Here is a 14,291-nt window from a genome sequence, read left to right as displayed (position 1 = left end):
ATTTCTAGATAACCCCCCGAGACACCACCACACCCATTGAACCTGAATACCTATTTTCTAAATAATGTTTTAAGGTCAAAGAAACTTGCAAAATATAGTTGTTCAGGGTCAAAATGGTCCAGTAGTACTTTTATCTCATTTTAGGATAAATATTGATGGGCATGAAATTGGGACATGATCAATTTTTGCAGAATGCAGAGGCATAAGAAAATGGAGGTAGGGTTATTCTTGGCCAAGAAGGCACTAAGAAAATCGGGCAATATTGGGTTGCAAAGCAAAGAGAGCATCAGCAAAAAAGCCAAGGAGAAGCAAAGGGCTGAAGAGAATAGGTCTGTCGATGAGAAGGAAAGAAAGAAGATTTTCAGAGTTGTAGCTTAGTAGCTAGCTCTAAAAATTTAGAGTCTGTTGAGAAGATGGAAAGAAAGAAGATTTTTAAAGTTGTAGCTAACTCTTGGTATATGAGTAGACAAAGAGCCTCGACAAAGCTACTCGCAAAAGCAAATATTTGAAGAACTCCTCCTTCATCCCAATTTAAGGGATGTTCAACCTAAAGAAATGGGTTGCAAAAGAGTTGTGCTGGCCAACATTCTCGCAACAGTTTGACACAAGTCAAAGTGCCTCGATCAAAAGATGAGCTTTTCTTGAAGAGGTCATCTCTAAAAATGGTAGTTAACGGTGATGGTTTCATGGTGGCAACATCAAATCTATCAGCTTAGCTAAGCCATCAAAGGTTCTAGGTATCCAGAGAAACCTCTGTGCAACCTACAATTAAAAGGAGATTAAAAGAGGAAGGAGTCTTGCCCCTACAAATATGCCAAAGACAACAACCTCAAAGAAACATCACACATTGTTGAGATATCAAGCTCAACATGAGTTGACACTCATGAGGCACCTGCTTGACCGTTCGACATTTATATCATTGGCAGGTTTGGTAGTTGACACCGACATATCTGAAGTCGCCATAGATTGGACAGCTGGACTACACTGACTAGTCCACATCTACTCACTCCTCTTAGCATGTTCACATTATGGACCACTTGTATATACTCTATTATGTGTGTTAGTCACTTTATCTTCTTTGTAGACCTCTTTTGTTGTGTGAAGAAGAAGAAGAATTTTTAGCCTCTCACCTTGTGTGCTCTCTTCTAGGAGTATGTGTGAGTATGTGTGTGCTTGCAAGAGCTCAAGCTCTCTTCTCCAGCTCTCTTCTCCCCTGCATCTTGTCATGGTATTAGAGCCTCGTTCATGCTAAGGGCTGAGCGGCAAGAAAGAGAAGCATAGGAAGCAGTGTGAGGGTAAGAGCTTCATCTACTCTTCCCCCTTTGTGTTGGGCTACTACACCCTTGTCGGGAGCTCTTCGGGAGGAGCACCAGCAAACGAACTCCGATTGAGGAGCTTTCTTCGTAGGAGAAAAGCTATAGAGTAACCATTTTATCCGGCCGTTGGACCCCATTTATCGAGCCAAAAATGCATTTCGGGGCACGTCTGGACCTCCGTTTTTCACTTCACAGGTGTTCACCCCCAGCACTACATGTAAGTTTCGATTCTCTACAGAACTCTATTTTTTGGAACTGCAGGAAGGGGGATTTGCTGTGTAGACACTGTGTGTAAATGCAAAAAAAGAGGTCTCAAAGTTTCCATTGGGTGTATGTATGCAAATTGAGGTCACTGGTTCTGGCGCTTGGGTGCAGTATAGTACCATTGTAGAGAATACAGCAGTTTGTGCAGGTCAAACAAGAGTGTTGTTTTTGGTAAATTTGTGTTGCGTACAAAATGTCAAATGATGGAATAAACAAGATTGTTGCAGAGAAGCTTGAGAAGAAAAAGTTCCAAGCTTGGAGGTTTAGATTAACCAATTTCCTGATGGGAAAAGGTTACTGGGACTACATTGAAGGTGAACATGAGGAGGCACCAGAGATACAGGAGATTAATCCAACTACTGCAGATATAAAAGAGTTCAAGGATTGGAATCAAGGAGCAAGGAAAGTAATGTATTGGCTTTTTATCAGCATACAGGACACTATGATTGGGCATATACAGGATGCCAATTCACCTAAGGAAGCATGGGACACCTTGGTGAAGCTGTAATGAAACCAACACCAAGGCACAAAAAATTCAGTTGAAGAATGAGCTTCATACTATGGAGAAGAAAAATATGTCTGTGAATGATCATGCTTTGAATATCAAGGGCATTGTGGAATCCCTTGCATATCAATTGGTATTTCTATTGATGATGATGATAAAGTGGAACTGTGTCTACGTGGTCTCGGGGAAGAGAAGAACTTGGGTGAAGATCAACAGTCTTCACAAAACAGAAATAGTTCAGAGTAGCAGGCCTTCTACACAAGTGCAGGTAGCAGACGAGGTAGAGGTCATGGACGTGGCGAGGTGGTGGCCGAACAGGTAATCAGAATTATGGTCAATAGCAACAACTGTCCGAGGATTCACAACAACAACATACAAGAGAAAGAGTCTAGTTTAGAGACATGGGGAGTCAAAGAGGTCGTGGTAATTAGCAAAGTCATGAAGGAATCATTCAATTACATGTGGCAAAACTAGTTCGGGCTTTATGAGACAACATGCACATGTGCTTGCTCTACATGTGTTCAGGGCATGAGTAATTTTATGTGTGAAGCTGCGCATTTTGGTTACAAGTTACAACAAGGTCACAACTATTTGGGAATCCTTACTATGCCCAAAGCTAGTAGACTCAATGTTCCACAGTTATAAATGCAAAATGGGGTTGTGTGGTGAATGTGGCAAAAGAAGAATGGTGATATGTCTTAAAAAGATAATAGATAATAATTTTCTCCTCCCTATGAAGGTCTTTCAAGATATAGAAACATGTAAACTTGATGAAGATGTTGGAAAGAAAAAGAGAAAGGACCTTGTGGTGCAAAATAGCCATGATTTTTTATCCTTGTTTACATAGCAGATCAAGAGTTTCATTTAGCACAACTTCATTTGTAGGTGGCACAATCAATAATACAGAGATTATATTGAGAAGTTATTATGGTCTCAGTAATTAACTTTGCTGATTATCCCTTTAAAGAGCAGAATGAATTACATTCCATGCACTGGTACTATAATCAGGTTACCATCTTAGTACACATAACATATGTGTACACTAATTCAAGTGTTATCAAGAAAACTCTCCATTTCTATGTTTGAGATAACAAGACACATGACACCCTCTTTGTGCAACATTGCTTTCTCTTACATGACCAGTGGCTTAAACATCAAGGTCTTTCACTAAAATGACATTGAGTGTGTTCCAATGGATGTGCAGCCCAGTTCAAAGCCAAGCGCCCTTTCTACTTCATTGCTAGGCACTTTAGCCTAGCTAGTATAGAAATATTATGGAGCTTTCCTTTCCCACTTTAGGCCATTGGAAAGGAGAGTATGATGGAGCTAAAGCTATCATTAAGAGAGAGCTTATGCATAAGCAGGTAAAACCAAATGGATGTTCTTTAAAGTGTACGATTGATGTTGTAAATTTTCTAAGTGCTAGGTTTTGTGGTGGTGTGGTGAATAGAGTCTTTTGGAAAATCAAAGAGAATGAAGTACGGATAGATAATAAGTGGAAATGTAATCATGTGGGAGGTTCACACTCTATGCATTCTATTAATGAATACAAATAAATGTTCCTTGAGATGTAGGAGACTCTCTTGCTTTTATGATCCATGTATGTAGGGAAAATGGAGAAGATGCAAGAATAAGGCATACGTAGATAATTGGGAGTTGAAGGTGAAGACTTTTACATGATTAAGTGTTCTATGGAAAAGGATAGAATACCTAGGGTGATGTCAGATAATTGGGGGGAAAGACCTTTCTAGCGATCTTCTATTGAAAAGGAAAGAATACCTAAGGTGATGCCGGATAATTGGGGAAATTTGCTTGCTTCCAGATCTCTAGTAGTTACGGGATACTACTATGAGAGAGTCCACGATGATGCGTGGGAGCTGCTTGTCAACAAACCTCCTATTCTCATGTACTCACACCTAGTGCAGGTCATTAACTTTTATATGGAGCCCATACTAGGAGATGAAAATCTGTTCACGCTATCACGTGAGGTTAAAGAAAATATATATAATAGCATGCCTTTTATCAACTAGCTAAGTGAAATTTTGTGTAGTCTTGTAGCAAGACAAAACTTCTTTAAATTTTTGACATCATAGATCAGAAGTTCCACGATTACAGCTACAACACAATGTGTCTTTGGCATTGGGTAAAATGAATGTGCAACTATTTTTAAGTCTTTGAAACTAAGAATATTTTGACTGGAAGTACCTTATAGCACTTAACTCAATAAACTGTACAACACTTTCCACTTTTTACCACTGCACTTAAAGTATTTCATAGTAGTTTACAATACTTCTAAGTATTTTAAAGTATCTTGCATGATTTTAAAACACTTTATAAAACTGTAAAGTACTTTAAACCACTTTATAGTACTTTTCAGTACTTTAAAACACTTTAGAGTTCTTTAAAAGAAATATGAAGAACTTGTACTGCAAAGTACTTTACAGTACTATAAAAAATTTCCTGAAGTACTTTAAACCACGTTACAAAGTACCTTACAATACTATAAAGTTCTTCACAAGTACTATAAAGTACTTTACAATACTATACAAGTTCTTTGCAAGTACTATAAAGCTTATATAGTAATTTACACAACTAAAAAGTACTTATAAGTAATATAAAGTGCTTATAAATTACTTACAAGTACTATAAATAACTTTAAAGTATTTTTCATTACTTTATAGTACTATTTATAAGGCATATGTAAAGTATTTTCAAGTATTTTTCAGTACTTTACAGTTCTACGTATAAGGTACTATGGAAGTATGTTGCAATACTTATATTGATAACAGCAAATTATGCATGAAAAACTATTGAAACCAATAAATTATACATGAAAGTACATTAATGCCAACAACGTCTTGTATTGAACATAGAAAACTACAACAAATTACATTAGAAGTGTTCACATAGTCAAAAAAACTTATGTACATAAGGTATAAGGAGGGGTACATAAATTTCTCTTCACCTCCTTCTCTTTCTTCTCTGCCTAGCATGTTCCATGATGCACCATTCTTCATAAGGCATAATCATTCCTCCATTGAGTAGAGACTCCTATACAAACTCTTCTTCAACCTGTAGGGATGGCCTATCACGCAAATTAAAGGGGTCCATTGACACCCATTCCACACGATCAACTGATAACCGCCACTTATACACCTATGGACCAAGCTCTTTCATCATGAATTGTTCTTCAAACCAATTCTCCATCGTTGGTACTATCACATACGTTTCAGGGCTATTTTAGCTGCACTTGTACAGAGAGTCATCCAACAATAGTGTTAGACGGGTACCATAGTCAAAACTGTGAGATCCCTGTCCCCACTGCGCAACGAATTCAGGGGTGCTAGCAACGGAAGTAGTACTTCTTGCATGGGGCAGGGTCCCTCACTCGCCCACGGATATCCGGACAAGAGACTAATCCATCGGTTCTTCCAAAACTAAACCCAGAAAAACTTCTCTTACCCGGAAAGCACGGGCGATTCCTCCAGGATAATTTTTCTCTAACGTAGTCAAAAGCCTTAACTAATTGAACTGATCTGACCGAACCCCTAAGTCCCATAGTCAAATCAGGGAAAAGATTGCACTTGGATCATAGAGACCAACGCTTTTTTCCTCATTGAGAGGCATAGCCGTTGATTCTCTCCATAGAACAATTTTTGTTCGGGATTTACCTCATCTATCGTACCATAACATAATTGAGTCTCAATTTAGGGATCCATCAGTCCAGTCTAACCCCATCCAATCCCGTGGGTTAGCCAACCGCCCAACCACTGTAGTGATTGGATCCAATTAAGAATTTGGTTAGGTTTTGTCCCGGGTACCAGGGAAAAGAGTTCCCAGGCCCCCTAGCCGGGTATTCATGCAAACTTAAAATTAGTCACACCACTTACACACTCAAAATGAAATTGCCTTTTTCACAGAATCAACTCTCTTTAAGACAATCATTTAATGAAATCATAGAGTCACTAATCATAATCCTCAAAATCTCCAGTTGAATCCTTAATCCCAATCATTCCTTCATCGATGTACCTATGGCATCATTGGCAACCAGAACGCTCACCACCTGTCCACTCAGGGGGCCTTTTCAATAGTTCCTAGCTCATAGTAACCGGCAATATATTCACATATCAAAATGGAATCTCTGTTGAAGATCAGGAAGTAAAGATCAGCAAGGTCAACCAACAGATCCATATAAAAGAGCCATGGAGTCATTCGTTGAGGACCAGCAAGGTCAATCAACTAGATCCATGCCCGAATTCAGAAAACAACTCTTACTCCTTGTTCCAATATCTTCCTCGATGCACGCATGGGTATCGTCGGTGACACAGAGCCCGAGCACCGTATGGTCAGCACCCTTTAGGATCCTTCGCTCGCAGGTGACCTAGCGCTTCACTCATAGGCCGCTTCCTTGGTCCCTCATCCACCGTATCAGAAGCTCACCATTTTAATCGAACCAAGGCTGGTCAAGACCTCGACCGACCTTGCTACGCAAGACGTCCTCCATTGACTCTCCATCAGTTGTTGCAACTTTATCAAACTAGGTCTCCACAACGTCATTCACAAGACAGTCAAAATGCTTCCCCAGCATTCTTGACATAAAACAGCCATTTAAAAACAGGTCATAAATACAGTTTCTATAACGAGCTCTCGTCTTTCCACATTGTTCCACCAATTCTCATTTATTTCATGTGTATTCCCATTATCATCACATCATTTTCCATTTCATCACATCTTTTCTCATTTATCTGCATCAGATCTCATCCACTCGCATCTATCCATATCCACATCTCATCACATCACATTCATTCACATCTCATCCACTCGCATCTATCCATATCCACATCTCATCACATCACATTCATTCACATCTCATCCATTCAGACCACATCACATCTTTTCTCATTTATCCGCATCAAATCTCATCCACTCGCATCTACCCATATCCACATCTCATCACATCACATTCATTCACATCTCATCCATTCAGACCACATCACATTCACTCACATCACATCTCATTCATTTTACTTCACATCTCATTCATTCACATCTATCCCGATTCACATCCCATCACATCATGTTCATTCATATCCATCATATTCACATTCATTCATATCCATCACATTCACATTCATTCATATTCATCACATTCACACTCATTCATATCCATCAAATTCACATTCATTCATATATTTATGACACATCACATCTCTTTCCATGAAATTCACATTCATTCATATCCATCACATTCACATTCATTTATATCCATCACATTCACATCCACATATATTTATCATCACATCCACATATATTTATCATCACATTCACATTCATTCATATCCATCACATTCACATCCACATATATTTATGACACATCACATCTCTTTCCATAACATCACATTCTTTCACATACACATCTATATCCATTCTTTTACATACTCATTCATATCTTCACATATACATTCACATCCATTCTTCACTTATACATTGACATCCATTATCATCACATATCACCCACTCATCTCCCATATCATTCATTTGCATCCTGATTCACATGACATCACATCGCATCCATTCATTCACATCTATCTGATTCTCATCACATCTTATTACATCTGCTCACCTCACATCTCATCACCTCTATTCACATCACAACCACCCATCCATTCATTCACACTTATCTGATTCTCATCACATCTCGTTACATCTATTGACCTTACATCTCATCACCTCTATTCACATCACATCTATCTGATTCACATCACATCTCATCACATCTATTCACCTCACATCTCATCACCTCTATTCACATCACACCCATCCATCCATTCACATCTATCTGATTCACATCACATCTCATCACATCTATTCACCTCATATCTCATCACCTCTATTCACATCACATCCATCCATCCATTCACATCACATCTCATCACATCTATTCACCTCATATCTCATCACCTCTATTCACATCACATCCATCCATCCATTCACATCACATCTTTTAATAAAACCAATTTTAGTAAAATCCATTTTAATGAGAATAACACTTTTGAAAGAAAAATAAATCCTTTATGCATCTTTCTATGCACAAAATCCATTTTAATGAGAATAACACTTTTGAAAGAAAAATAAATCCTTTATGCATCTTTCTATGCATAAAATCAATTATAATGAAAATAACACTTTTGAAAGAAAAATAAATCCTTTATGCGTCTTTCTATGCATACTCCTTGCTCCGTTGCATCCATGTGTGCTATTTTTGCTTTCTTATGTTGCTCACCTGCATAAGAACAAAATATCATTAAACTCTATCTTACATGTATATTTACAATGTTGCTAGACAACATAACACGACATACCAACTTCATTATTGATTTGTTTTCCTTTGCCTTGTCTCTTCTTTGATAACTTGGCTACCATTTTTTGAAGGGTCTCCTTTTCTGCATCATAGGAGGCAATAACCTCAGAATGCAGTCTCAAAGTAGAGCCTCCACACCAGCTACTTCTACGTTTTCCATATTTGCACCCTACTCTAGATGTGTAGGCACCTCCTCCTTAGCAGCCTTCTCTGTCTTCTCAGTAGTACTCTCAACTGCCTTCTCTACCTCTGTAGTAGTATAATTAGTAGCCCCTTGCACATACTATGCACTCCCTTTTAGTATATTAAAGCCAGGATACCTTTTAACCTTGTCCCCAATCAAATTTTGAGCTATCCTCATCTAAATCAGGTATGAAATGTTGCTTTGGTAGTGCTTTTATTATGCCCTACATTCAAAAGCAAGAACAAATGTTCTTCTAGTAAAGGTATTCATACAAAGTGTAGAGTATAGTGCAAAGAAGCATACTTACCAAATAAAGATTGGTTAAGTAGAAACCCATTTCCTTTGTAAGCTCTTGGATTCTCTGGTTGCATCGAGGCTTCACACAGGTCAATTCACCTCTACTTGCACTAGCAAGGCACAGAGGGTGGTATTGGTGTCTACATGCAAGCATGTATACATTAACCACATCTTCACCCTCCAATGGTGGACCACAAGCAATACATTCCCCATTGACCAAAATGGTCACGAATCCAAAGGGCTCATGACCATGGGTTGTAGGGACAATGTTAAATATCTCACCAAACTTTAGTTATTAAAGAAATTTGAATAGAGCTATAAATCAGCATTAGCTCTCCATATCTACGACTTTAGATATATCAGCTTCATGTTTTTTCTACGTGGGCATATTAAATAGAAACCATGATCAGAGAGAAGGAACATTAAAAGAGAGGATACATTTCACTATCTACACACTATAGAGAAGATCAAGCACAGTGCTAATGGGACTTGGAAAGTACCTTTAAGTGGTTTCAAAGTGGTTTGAGCACTTCAAAACACTACAAAGTCCTTTGGAGTGCTTTCAAAATACTTTTCTTTTAAGCATTGGATAACACTGCAAAGTTCTTTGGAGTGCTTTCAAAATACTTTTCTTTTAAGCATTGGATAACACTTTTAAGTTCTTAAGTGCTTGGAAGCACCTAAGAACCCTTTTAAGTTCTTGAAAGCAATTTCAGGTACTTGGAAGCACTTTCAAGTGCCTAGAATCACTTTCAAGTTATTTTAATCACTTAAAGTGCTTTCTAGCACATTGGAGTGCTTTCAAGTGCTATAAAGTAAAGTAGATAACATTTTTCCTCAAGCGTCCCAACCAAGATCTAACAATAGACCCACTACTAGAGGACGATCCACTAAGTACATGTGATTGTGGCTTTCCATTTGCCATAGTCACATTGTTGTTTACATCAACCTCTATGAAATCCTTTACTCATCTCATCAAACATAACATCCAATCAAACACACATCTCTCATCACGTGCATCTCACATGTAGTGGGGTTATAACACCTATAACCTCTCTACTTAAGGAATTACCCAATAAAGATATATTTTTCTAACTTGGGATCTATGTTTCTCACCTCATATGGGGTTGTTGCAAGATCAGGGTGTCTAGCGTTGTCCATTATGCTAGACTGGGATAATGCTAGAGCAAATTTGGGGAGCAAGTTACTTCAAATTAGATTAAGCAACTAATAGAAAATACACATGCACTCAAACTAACCCAATATAACTTAAACTAATACAAATTAGTCTAATTAATCAAAAATATGATGAAATGATTAAAAAAATGATCTTCCCATACTTAGAGTGATCCAAATTATTTTTTCATAGATGCACCATTATAAGTACACTAGTTTGTATAGGTTTAAGATGATTTACATAAAAATATATATATATATATAATTTTACTAATTAGATTATTAATATTTGCAAGCCTTCTGATAGCTTGGAAGAATTTTGAAAAAGAGGTCTTCAAAAATCCAAGCATTGGATTTGCAATTTTAACAAACCACCACAATCTACTAATGTCTCACTATCTACCACTCTTTTGATCTATAAGATTGGGCATTTTAAGTGGTAGTTATTGGGGGTGCAAAAAGTGGTATATATTATAACACTTTAAAGACCTTAAAATATTTAAAGAAAATAGACAAATAACTTAAAATTTTCTCAAAAAATAAAGTTAAGATCTATATTATGTGAAGTTCTAAGGTCCAACGTGGAAATCTCATATGAGTGTATATGTAAAAGATATTAGCATTTTATGGAATTAGTCCGAATTTGGGACAGGGTGTATACATTAACTTTGTACCTAAGGAAATGAGGGCTTTTGCCTACCTAATGCTTAATCATATTATGCAACTATATTCCAAACTTTGCATGTGATGTTCCAACAAAAGAACTTGAAAGGAAATTCCTTTGTTAGCTAGGAGAAATTGGCCACTAAAGGTAAACAAATGCCTGTTTTTTTATTATTTAGAGGGTGCCTGAGTGGTCAAAACTAGGCACCTTGATCATGCAACCACCCTATGGTATATGTACATATGGAATGCACCGAAGCATTTTTTGCCAAATCCAATTTTCTATCAGTAAATTTATGTTCAGGCATCATGCTCATGTAGTGGGGGTTCTATTCATAATAAAACTATGGTTGCTTCTACTTCAATCCAAAAATAATGAGGCATTCCTTTCCCATTCATCAATGCATAGGCAACTTCTACAATATGCAGGTTCTTCCTTTCTACAACCCCATTTTGCTATGGGGTGTATTGACATATAAATTTCCCTCTTTATCCCATTTTGCTATGGGGTGTACCTACATGTAAACTATCCTCTTCATCCCATGCCTCTTTATCCCATGCTCTCTTAGATAATCACTGAATTCATTGGAGAAATTTTCTCCCCCTCACATCTAATCTTAGGCATTTGATGTGCATGCCTTTATCTTTCTCAAAATTTATGCGTATGCCTTTGTCTTTCTCAATTGAAGTTGTGAAAGTGCATAAACAGTTCACCTTTCTCTTTCATGAAGTATATACCCACACTTTCTTAGTGTGAAGATCATCAATTTGAAAGATACATAATAGTGGCATCCTTTAATTGATGATGCCATTTATGTTCGTCTCAAGACATCACAATAATTCAAAACATCCAAAGATATTTGGCTTACATTCTTATCATGTGGAAATGCATTCTTAGATTGATTTCCCAATTTACATGCTTTGGCAAACTTGTAATAAAAATTTGTGCCTACATATTTTTAGCCGTTTAATATTGACATAACCAATGTGTTTATACCAAATGTCAATGTCTGCAATCAAACATATACCATATCTAAACACTTCAGTCTCACTTCAAGTATGTTTATATCTAATGTAAAAATTCTTCCAATTTTTCCCCTTTGTAACCACACATCACCAGTTATTGAAATCTCCTATATAACATCCATAAGAATTAAACCTCACTTATAGACCCTACTCAACCATTTGTCCAATAGAAAGTAGGTTTTTTATAATGTTTGGAACATGAAATACATTAGCAAGGTGCTTCATCTTTCTATCTTACATAGACAATAGCACCTTATCAACATGTGCAATAGGATGCATAATATCATCACATGTTTTCTTGAACCCTGATTAAACCACTCACCATGATTGGTCATGTGGTTAAACCACTCATTATTAGTTATACGGTTAGAAGCACCTAACTCAACATACTATACATCTCTAAGATTTTATGCACCTACACTTATGGAACTAACCAAATATTACATCACAAAAACAATTGTTCACTTGTATCTTTGGCTTGTTGGCAAGATGCATAGTTCCCTTGCTACAATTTCCCACTTTTAATGCCATTCTGTTTTTCATAAGAGCCCTTTAATTTATGCCCTAGTTGCCATAATAAGAGCACTCCATGATATTTCAACTCTGATTTCTTTGCCATCCACCTCAGTCTCTCTGGCTTTCCATGTCGCTAGAGTGGCCTCTTCCACCTATTTGTGCATTAGATTCCTGCTGCTACTAGCCATGCTTTCTATTTCAAAAACAACCTACACCTATAAGATTCCTCCTGAGCCTCTCAAGAAGTCTAGTATCTTCCCCTGTAATCAAATCCCTCTTCACAAATATAAAAGATCTTGTTTCTACCTAGAGAGAGAAAATCTTCTAGAGAGAGGTGATTCAGTTTTTAAATATTTTTGGATGGAAAAATATCTCATCTTATTAAAATAAATTCCCCTGAAATAGAAGTTCAAAAAGAACTTCAGAAGGTGCATTAAAAATAAATTATAATCTGTTCAAAAGGCCTTCTCCTAAGGGTCCAGATTTTCTGAAAATTTCAAATTAAGGTTCTTATGGACCAATAAGATGTAGGGAGGAGGTAAATTGAAGAAATAAAGAAAATCCCCCCAAAAATGAGTAAATACTCACATAAGATGAAGAGTGGACTAAGGACCAAAGGAAATACTTAAAAGATGAATTTTTGACACCTCAGAGTGGGGATTCCCCCTCATCATGAAGTAGGTGCCTTTTTTCCCCTCATGAAGTAGGTGCCTTTTTTCCATCATTGCTTTTGAATTTTAAATAAATAAAATTAGATATTTCATCTCTCCTCTCTCCTAATTCAAAACTCGATCCAAAAAGTAAACTAAACTGACCCAAAAATGGTCAAAAATTGACCAAACTGATCTGGAAAATTCTAGAATCAGTTTGCTTGGTTAGAAGCTCACTTTCTCCTATAAATAGAAGCCTTCCCCTTCATAGAAGCTTAATAGTGTTTTATGCACTATTACTCTACTCCTCCCCAGAGCTAAAAAACAGTGAATTTACTGTGAGATCCCGCTGCCCCCTCCGCACACCGGGGATTCCCGGTAGCTCGCAGAGCGGAAGCAGCTCCCTCATGCGCGGGGCAAGGTTTCCCACTCAGGGCCTTGCCCTCAAATGTCTGGGCACGAGACTAAGCTGGTGGCCATTCCGAAAACCAAAACTGGGAAAATTTTCCATGCCCGAAAAACGGGGACGATTCCACCATTTTTATTTTCTTAACAAATTTTTCTAACGATGTCAAGATACTGAACTAACCTTCATCTGAATAAACCAGATAGAAGGGAAACTATTACAGACTTAACTTGAAGGGATCAACGCTTTTTTCCTAATTGAATCAGGCACAGCCATTGATCTATTCATTAGAGAAGTCTTCAGGCTTTTATTTAACTACTCGATAAACGTATTCCTATTAATCAATTTTATTATTAAAACTCTACTGATTCCAGCCCATCCAGCCCATGGATTAGCCACCGCCCAACCACTGGAATTGGTAGAACCAGACAAGTACTCACCCACCCATAACTGAATGCCTTTCTTAACTTTTGCTTTAGAATATAGATACGCACACACTCCTCTTTAAACTTTAACTTATAAAACAATCCATTGATAAACAATTATTGGTTACAGATGTCATAACTCAAAATTTCCATTCAATCCTTGTTTCTCACAAAAAAAACAGTATCACTCAGGACTCTCCGTTGAGAATAGCTGGTCAGCAAGATCCAATAAAAGAGATTACAATAAACATTGGTCCATCATATAATATATATCTTCCACGACATACGCATGGGTGTCCTAAGCACCGTGAGCCCGCTGGTCAGAACCCTTCAGAACCCTCCAGGATCCTCCTTAGGTATCCTGGCACTTCACTAAGGGACCGCTTCGTCGGTCCTCACCCATCATACCAGAAGCACACCATTTTTCACCATAGCAAGGCTGGTCAAGACATAGGCAGGTTTTTGCCACGTGAGCCGTCCTTTGAACACTCCCCGCCAGCTG

This window comes from Cibotium barometz, chromosome 11 (assembly GCF_041138505.1).
Source record: "Cibotium barometz isolate CiBa-2024 chromosome 11, ASM4113850v1, whole genome shotgun sequence".
In the NCBI taxonomy this organism is placed as follows: Eukaryota; Viridiplantae; Streptophyta; class Polypodiopsida; order Cyatheales; family Cibotiaceae; genus Cibotium; species Cibotium barometz.
The sequence above is the reverse complement of the archived record's forward strand: the minus strand, read 5'-3'. Positions refer to the sequence as shown.